Source organism: Piliocolobus tephrosceles, chromosome 2 (assembly GCF_002776525.5).
Source record: "Piliocolobus tephrosceles isolate RC106 chromosome 2, ASM277652v3, whole genome shotgun sequence".
Lineage (NCBI taxonomy): Eukaryota > Metazoa > Chordata > Mammalia > Primates > Cercopithecidae > Piliocolobus > Piliocolobus tephrosceles.
Window position 1 is genome coordinate 140,088,977 of NC_045435.1, and position 9,254 is coordinate 140,098,230.

General features: G+C 40.8%; 1 pseudogene across 1 annotated transcript; it reads left to right on the forward strand.

The window, feature by feature from the left end:
• The first annotated feature begins 410 nt into the window (after positions 1-410).
• On the forward strand, positions 411-1,755 carry LOC111539452 (annotated as a pseudogene). The gene has a single exon (XR_002730683.2). The product of XR_002730683.2 is annotated as a heterogeneous nuclear ribonucleoprotein A1-like (transcript).
• Positions 1,756-9,254: the final 7,499 nt, after the last annotated feature.

Genomic DNA, 9,254 nt, shown 5'->3' on the forward strand with positions numbered 1-9,254 from the left:
GTTTTGGAAAACTTCACCAGAGCTTCCAAGACTCCTTCTCCAAATCTTCTTGATTTTCCTTTCCCAGAACTCACCCATCCACCTGCAATGAATGTATCACCAGAAAAAAAAGTAGTCTTTTCTTTCTGGGGTGGGAGGAGGGGAGGGAAAGTTGGAGATAGAAAAATGAGATGTTAAAATGAATCTTGTTTTGTTTTGCTTTGTTGTTTTCTAATTTACCTTGATCTCCATGGGGCTGAGTTAGTCCCAGAACTTTTTCGAGGAGGGGTCTGCAATAAATTGGCAAATGGGAAGAGGAGAGTGCATCCCGGCACTGCTACACCTCATGAAGACGAACCCAGCTGTGACCCATAGCATGAAAGAGAAGGAAGTAGCTCAAGAGTCAAAAATCAGAAAAGAAAAGCAGCGCCTTTCTGCCTGTGGACGCCGCCGAAGAAGCATCGTTAAAGTCTCTCTTCTCCCTGCCGTCATGTCTAAGTCAGAGTCTCCTAAAGAGCCCGAACAGCTGAGGAAGCTCTTCATTGGAGGGTTGAGCTTTGAAACAACCGATGAGAGCCTGAGGAGCCATTTTGAGCAATGGGGAACGCTCACGGACTGTGTGGTAATGAGAGATCCAAACACCAAGCGTTCCAGGGGCTTTGGGTTTGTCACATATGCCACTGTGGAGGAGGTGGATGCAGCTATGAATGCAAGGCCACACAAGGTGGACGGAAGAGTTGTGGAACCAAAGAGAGCTGTCTCAAGAGAAGATTCTCAAAGACCAGGTGCCCACTTAACTGTGAAAAAGGTATATGTTGGTGGCATTAAAGAAGACACTGAAGAACATCACCTAAGAGATTATTTTGAACAGTATGGGAAAATTGAAGTGATTGAAATCATGACTGACCGAGGCAGTGGCAAGAAAAGGGGCTTTGCCTTTGTAACCTTTGATGACCGTGACTCCGTGGATAAGATTGTCATTCAGAAATACCATACTGTGAATGGCCACAACTGTGAAGTTAGGAAAGCCCTGTCAAAGCAAGAGATGGATAGTGTTTCATCCAGCCAAAGAGGTCGAAGTGGTTCTGGAAACTTTGGTGGTGGTCGTGGAGGTGGTTTTGGTGGGAATGACAACTTCGGTCGTGGAGGAAACTTCAGTGGTCGTGGTGGCTTTGGTGGCAGCCGTGGTGGTGGTGGATATGGTGGCAGTGGGGATGGCTATAATGGATTTGGTAATGATGGAAGCAATTTTGGAGGTGGTGGAAGCTACAATGATTTTGGCAATTACAACAATCAGTCTTCAAATTTTGGACCCATGAAGGGAGGAAATTTTGGAGGCAGAAGCTCTGGCCCCTATGGCGGTGGAGGCCAATACTTTGCAAAACCACGAAACCAAGGTGGCTATGGCAGTTCCAGCAGCAGCAGTAGCTATGGCAGTGGCAGAAGATTTTAATTAGGAAACAAAGCTTAGCAGGAGAGGAGAGCCAGAGAAGTGACAGGGAAGCTACAGGTTACAACAGATTTGTGAACTCAGCCAAGCACAGTGGTGGCAGGGCCTAGCTGCTACAAAGAAGACATGTTTTAGACAAATACTCATGTGTATGGGCAAAAAACTCGAGGACTGTATTTGTGACTAATTGTATAACAGGTTATTTTAGTTTCTGTTCTGTGGAAAGTGTAAAGCATTCCAACAAAGGGTTTTAATGTAGATTTTTTTTTTTTTGCACCCATGCTGTTGATTGCTAAATGTAATAGTCTGATCGTGACGCTGAATAAATGTCTTTTTAAAAAAAAAAAAAAAAAAAAAGAAAAGCAGCAAAGATAAACTTTGAAGACAAAGGCAAAGTTTGAATTCATTTATCCAGTGTACAGTAGTGATAAAGAAAAGAAACTTTGAATCTGAGAAATGCAAGCCCCTTTAAATCATCAAGCCGAGAGAGGCATTGAAATGTGACAGCAATCAGTCTCATTCTGCCCCTTGAGCTAAATAATTACCTCTTGAAGCCACTTACCATTAGGGTTCTAGGCTGACTGATGCCAAGTAGCCACAAAGTTAAGCTAACCATTAATGCCATACACTGGACACCATAACTCATATCCTATAGTTCAATCATATATGGCCAATCACTAATCAATGTTATATCTGTAAGCCAATGAGAATTCCTGTCAAACAACTTTGTATCAGTCCGCTCCTTCTTCCCTTTTGCCTTTGAAACCCTGCTTGTAACAAAGTCTGAGCAGAGCACTTCCCAAGGCAACTTGAAAGTGTTTTCCCAGCAGCTGTGCTCATTTGGGCTCAAGCAAACTCTTTAAAATTACATGTTCTGCCTCTGCTTCTTCCTTTAGATTGACATTAGTCCCTCCTTATCCCAGAGGATATGTTCCAAGACCTTCAGTGGACACCTGAAACTGTAGTTAATACCAAACCCTATGCATGTTATTTTTTTTTCTATACACACGTACATATCTATGATAACGTTTAATTTATAAATTAGGCACAGTAGGAGATTAACAACAAAACAATTATAACAGTATGCTGTAATCGCTCTCTCAAAATACTGATTGTGCTGTACTCACCCTTCTTCATGTCTTGATGTGAGATGATGCAATGCCTACATGATGAGATGCAGTGAGATGAATGAGAACAGGTGTGGCCGTTGCATTGCGCCTGCAATCCTACCACTCTGGGAGGCTGAGGCAGGTGGATCATTTGAGCTTAGGCGTTCAAAAACAGCCTGGGCAGCATGATAAAACCCCTCCTCTACAAAAAAAAATACAAAAAAATTAGCCAGGTGTGGTGGCATATGCCTGTAGTCCCAGCTATGTAGGGGTCTGAGGCAGAAGGATTGCTTGAATCCAGGAGGACAAGGCTGCAGTGAGTGAAGATCATGCCACTGCACTCCAGCCTGGGTGACAAAGTGAGACCCTGTAAAAAAAACAGAAAGTGAGGATAGGCATTATGATGCTACCATTGGTCTTCTGACGTGTTGTTAGAAAAAGGATTATTTGCTTTGGGTTATCCTGGATCATGAGGCCATGATGATACCATTGGCTTCATGTCAGGAACAGACAATGTCGATAGTTGGGGCTCCTCAGTAGTTGAGGTTTTTGCAGAAAACTTCTGAAAGAACATAGTAATTGGAAGTTATTGTCTCTTTCTTTTTAACTCATCAAAGGGTTGCTGTAGAGACTGTAATCTTTTCATCATCATGCCAGTGACTTTAAGACACTGTCCCATATGAGAATCATCTTCCATAATTTTGTGCTTTAATGTCCCTGCAATTTGAAAGTCTTCAACCAATTCTGGTAATGTCAACATTGCTGTTTCTGCTTCAGGTTTTTCTTCTTCCTCCTTTGTAGATGACAAGTTTTCCTAATTCCTCAGTTGTTAACACTTCTCAATGGTCTTCAATATGTTATTCCACTTCATCAAGCATGTCGACAAATCTTTATGTACCAACTTGTCATGCTGCATGAATGACTTTCCTAACTTCTCCATCAATCCCCGGGAAGCCTTTAAAATCATTCACAATGTCACTCTATAAGCTCTTCCAGTGGGCATTTAGTTTCTGGTTTTAATTCATCCATTGTCGTTTTGATGAATGTTCTTACATCAGCAATAGTGAATGATTTTCAGCACTGCATTATATTCAGATTAGAGTCTGTGTCAATTGCTGATCAAATGCAATCACATACCTTGTGTTGTATGTGGCCTTGAAAAACCAAATGATGCCCTGGTCAAGGGGCTGAAGCAATGAGATTGTATTTGGAGGTAAAAATAAAACCTCAACATTTTCATATTCATAGCAAACAGATCCAGGATGGCTAGGGAGGATTGTCTGTTATTAATAGGACTTTACATTCCAACTTTTTCTCTTCCAATTTTTTTTTTCACTTCTAGGATGAAACATTGGTAGAACCATTCCATAATTAAGATGGGTGTCACTCATGCTTTCTGATTTGTTGCCAGCACATGAGCACATACTTTTTGTTATTGTCTTTGAGAATGCATGGGTTCTTTGCTGTGTACACTATACTGGCTTTATCATATGCCCTGTAATGTTGCCACCTAGTACCAGGGTTAATTTGTCTTTCCATGCCTTATGCCCTGGTGCCTCCTTTGCGTTATGAGTATAGGTTCTATTGGGCATCTTCTGGGAGAGCTCGATTTCACCACATTCGGGCTTACTTTGGATAGTATTCTTTCTCCTTAATCAACTTCTTCAACTCTGCCAGAAATGCAGCAGCAACTTCTTCAGCAGACTGCAATAATTTTTATATTTTTTAGTTCAAACCTATTTCTGAATCTGTATAAACATCCCTTATGTTCAGTAAATTACTTGCTGTCACTCGTTTCAGGGGATGACTTGTTGAAGTCTTCGTACAGGCTCAATACTTTCTGGCACAACATGTTACCATCAATTGAAAATTTTCTGTTCATGTCTTCCACCCACAAATTTAATGCCTTCTCCATCTTAATTAAGCATTTATCACACACTGTGGCTGTAACTTTTGCAGTCTGAGGTGCGACAGCAAACCTAGCATGAATTTCTTTTTCCTTCTCACAATTTCACTGATAGAAGATTTGTTCTTTCCAGAAGATTTGATCTTAGTCACCTCAGGATATAACATATTTCTTTCCTTTTTAAGCCAAGAACCTTACTTTTTCACTTAAAGAAAGCATTGTATGGCTTCTCTTTGGCATATCCTAATTGCTAGCATCAACACTTTTGTGCTTTGGGGCTATTACTAAGCAAAATAAGGGTTACTTGAATATACGCACTGTGATACTGAGACAGTAAATCTGATAACCAAGATGGCTACGTAACTAATGGGTGGCTAGTGTGGACAGTGTGGATATGCTGGACAAAGCGATGACTCACATCCCAGGCTAGATAGAGTAGGGATAGCTTGAGATTGTACTGTGCTATTCAGAGCAGCATGCAATTTAATACTTATAAATTCTTTATTTCTGGAATTTTCCATCTAATATTATTGGAAGATGGTTGACTGCAAGTAACTGAAACCATGGAAAGTGAAACCATGGATAAGTAGGGACTACTGTATATATTAGGTGACCAATTCTGTTTCTCTGGCTTTCTCCCTAAACAGTGTCTCTCAGGCAGTGTTTGCATTCACTCCCTTATTGTAAGCACTCCTCTTTGTTCCCAGCAACCACTGAGTCCAATAGAGTCCTATTTCCTCAGGTGTGACAGAGTTGACTGGCAGAGAATGCAGTTTCCAACCAATAAGAAAGGAGAAAAGTCACTATACTCAGGAATGAGAACCAAAAGTTCATAGATCCACAGAAAAAGAATTTCTCATGAAAAGAAACATTTTGGCTGGGTACAGTAGCTCAAACCTGTAATCCCAACACTTTGGAAGGTCAAGGCAGGCAGATCACTTGAGGTCAGGAGTTTGAGATCAGCCTGGCCAACATGGCGAAACCCCATCTCTACTAAAAATACAAAAATTAGCTGTGCGTGTTAATGGGAACCTGTAATCTCAGCTACTTGGGAGACTGAGGCAAAAGAATCGCTTGAGCCCGTGAGGTGGAGTTGGCAGTAGTGAGATTGTGCCACTGCACTCTAGCTTGGGTGACAGAGTGAGACTCCATCTCAAAAAAAAAAAAAAAAAAAAAAAATTCTAATCTACCATGGCATTTCTTCTTTGACTAGCAGTTTTTATGATTAATTTCTTCACTTACTTATGATGCGCTCTTGTTTAACAGACTCTTACCATCTTACAGGCAGTTCATAGTCCCCATTTGTGTCCTCATGGTAGTACTTAACACATTACCTTGCACAGAGCAGGTGCTTCAGGAGGGTTTGTCTGTGAAAATAAAAGCATGAAGCAGTCATGAAAAAAAAAAAAAAACTAGCAAATAATAAAGTATGGGAACCAAAGCCACTGATAACCATATTTCATTAATCTTATGTAGCTACAACTCTACTCCTGAAAGCTGTCACACGTTTAAGTGAGAGAGTTCTGATGTCTGTGTGTGTGCACATGTGTGTTCTAAAGAAGGAAGGAGAAGCCACTATAGTTGGCTTCTTGCTCAGCCACCCTCCCACCAGGGTGCTGGGAGCCTGAGATTCACTAATGAACTTGGGTGTTATTGCTTCCATTAGTCCCCGTTAGCTGGATGAGAAGAGAGCATCTTTGAGCCTAAGCAGCCCACAAATCCTGGAGCACTTCCCTTTCATGTGCCCCACTGCTTATCTACTCTGACAACAATATGGTGAGACTTCCCTCCCTCTGGCTCAGGGCCATGGTCACCATCAGAGCACACACAGTGCTCCAGGAGTGGGCAGAATAGCAGGAAAAGGTCAGAATGAATGCTTATTTCTCTTGAAAGAAATACACCTTAACTCGATTTTTTGTCTGCAGGAACAGAGGACATCTCTGCAAGGCATTTGCCAAACCAGCAAAAGCTTCTGAGAGCAGGATGCTAAACTTCCAGCCATGACAAGTAACAGCAACTGTAATAAAAAGGGTTTTGAAGGAGATAGATCTATGTCATCCCTGAGTGATAATAAAGAAGAAAGAGAAAGTGATAGTAATGTACAGTATTTGAATTTATTTGTCTGGAGTAAGAAAGATAACAGAATTTAGTGAACAACAGAATGCTATGCAACATCAAATGTCCTCAGGAGGTCTTTCCAGAGAAGGGAGCGTATCTAGTCCTAATTTGAAAAGATGCTGTAAATGCCAATTTTTCCTTTGCCTCCTCACAATGTGTATCTTTCATTTGAAGAGGTTTTCTTTTTTAAAATCAGAAGGAAGGAACACTAATTTGCAATGCGACAGATGAAAGAGACGTGGCTTAATATGATCAATGGATGTGATATCCATTCACTTTTGCGATAAAACAAACCACCCTAAATCTTGGTAGATTAAAACAAAATCATTTATTTAACCCACTATTCTGTTGGTCAGCAATTTGAACTGGGCTTGGCTGGGATGTTCTGACCTAGACTGGTCTCACTCATGCATCTATGGTCAGCTACTGAATCTGCTGGGGGCCAAAACAATTCATCTCTGCTCCACATGGTCTCTCAGCTTCCAAAAGGCTAGTCCGAGCTTATTGACCTGGTAGCTGGCAGGCTTCAAAGAGAGAACTGAATCACTGACACTTCTGGAGGCCTAGACTCACAGCTGGCACAGCATGATTTCTGCCTCATTCTATTGGTCAAAGCAACTCACATGGCCAAGCTCGGCTTCAAAGGGTCAAAAAGGTACTTCCTCTTTTTTAAAGTCATATTGCAAAGGGAAACGTCTTCAAGAAGGAGTGGAGACTTATTAACTTTTTCTGACTATCTTCCCAGTGAGATTATTTTTTCCCCTCTTGGTCTTGGATTCTGTCACAGCTTTGTGGATCAACCAGCAACTGATTTGAAAGAAGAGCACTGGACTAAGTCAGGAGACCTGAAGTCTTGTCCTGATCCTGCCATCATCAAACTGTGTAAAACTGTGGTTTTGACTTTTTTAAACCTGTGAAGCAAAGGAGGTTGACTCTGTAAACTCTAAGGCGCTTTCCATAACTAAAGCCCTGTGATTCTTGAATAGGCAGCTTTACTTTCAGTAGCTCAATGAAAAGTAAGCATAGTTATTTATTTATTTATTTATTTATTTATTTATTTATTTATTTATTTATTATTTTTGGAGGGAGGGCCTCACCCAGCCTGGAGTACAGTGGCATGATCATAGCTCACTACAGTCTCAAACCCCTGGGCTTAAGTGATCCTCCTGCCCCAACCACCAAATAGCTAGGATTATAGGCATATGTCAACATGCCGAACTGATTTTTAAATTTAATTTTGGAGAGAGAGGATCTTGCCTGGTTGCCCAGGCAGACTTGACTTGAACTCCTGGCTTTAAGAGATCCTCTCACCTTGGCTTCCCAAAGTGCTGGGACTACAGGTGTGAGCCAGTACATCTGGCAACATAGTAATTTTTTATTTAAAAATGGATATTATTATGTCTTTCACTATCTTCTGCTCTAGTCATCACCCACTCTAGCTTGTTTCTCCTCTGTTCTACTATTGAAGCTATCTCCCTGAAAAAAAAAAAATGGATAAATTAAAGGCAAATAAATATATCTAATGGTCTCTTTTTCATTGTAATTATCTGTTGCACAAATAATATTGTAAAAATGGTGGTACAAATAGATACACGTTCAAAAATCCTACCACTCAGATAATAGACACATAATTGCACGTGCTCTGTGAACACTTACATATAACACACATGATATTTAAAATTCAGTCATCATTTTTACATTTTTATTTATTATTATTATTGAGACCCAGTTTCACTCTGTCACCCACGTTGGAGTGCAGTGTTGTGATCTCCGCTAACTGTAACCTCTGCCTCCCAGGTTCAAGCAATTCTCCTGCCTCAGCCTCCCTAGCAGCTGCGACTACAGGCACCTTGCCACCACGCCTAGCTAATTTTTGCATTTTTAGTAGAGGCAGGGTTTCACCTTGTTGGCCAGGCTGGTCTCAAACTCCTGACCTCAGGTGATCCACCCGCCTCGGCCTCCCAAAGTGCTGGGATTACAGGAGTGAACCATCACACTCAGCCTCAGTCATTTTTTTAATTTAATTTAATTTAATTTAATTTAATTTAATTTTTTTTATTTTATTTTATTTTTTCTGAGATGGAGTCTCGCTCTGTCACCAGACTGGAGTGCAGTGGCAAGATCTCAGCTCACTGCAACATCCGCCTCCCAAGTTCAAGAGATTCTCCTGCCTCAGCCTACCAAGTAGCTGGGACTACAGGCGCATGCCACCACGCCCGGCTACCAGGCATTATTTTTAAAGTACACATCTTTATTTTTAAAAACATACAGCAAAGCACACACATCTTAAGTATACAGCTTCAAAAATTTTCCAAACGTAAACATACTCACATAATTTGTACCCAGATCAAACAAAACAGTACCAAAATCTGAAGAGCCCTCCTCATCACCCCTCCCTATCAATACTCAAATTTCCAAAGTTAACGAGTATCTTGACCTCTATTTCGATAGATCAGTTGTCAGATTTTGACCTTCAGGGAAGTGGAATTATGCAGCATGTACTCTTTCGTAACTGGATTCTTACACTCAATATTGTATTTGTGACATTCATTCATATTGTTGCATGTACCAACAGTTTGTTCATTTTCATTGCCATAAGTGATTCCATTGTATGAATATATCAACAACTTATTTATCTATTCTATTATTAGGCATTTTGGCAGTTTCCAGTCCGGGGCTATCGTGAACAGAA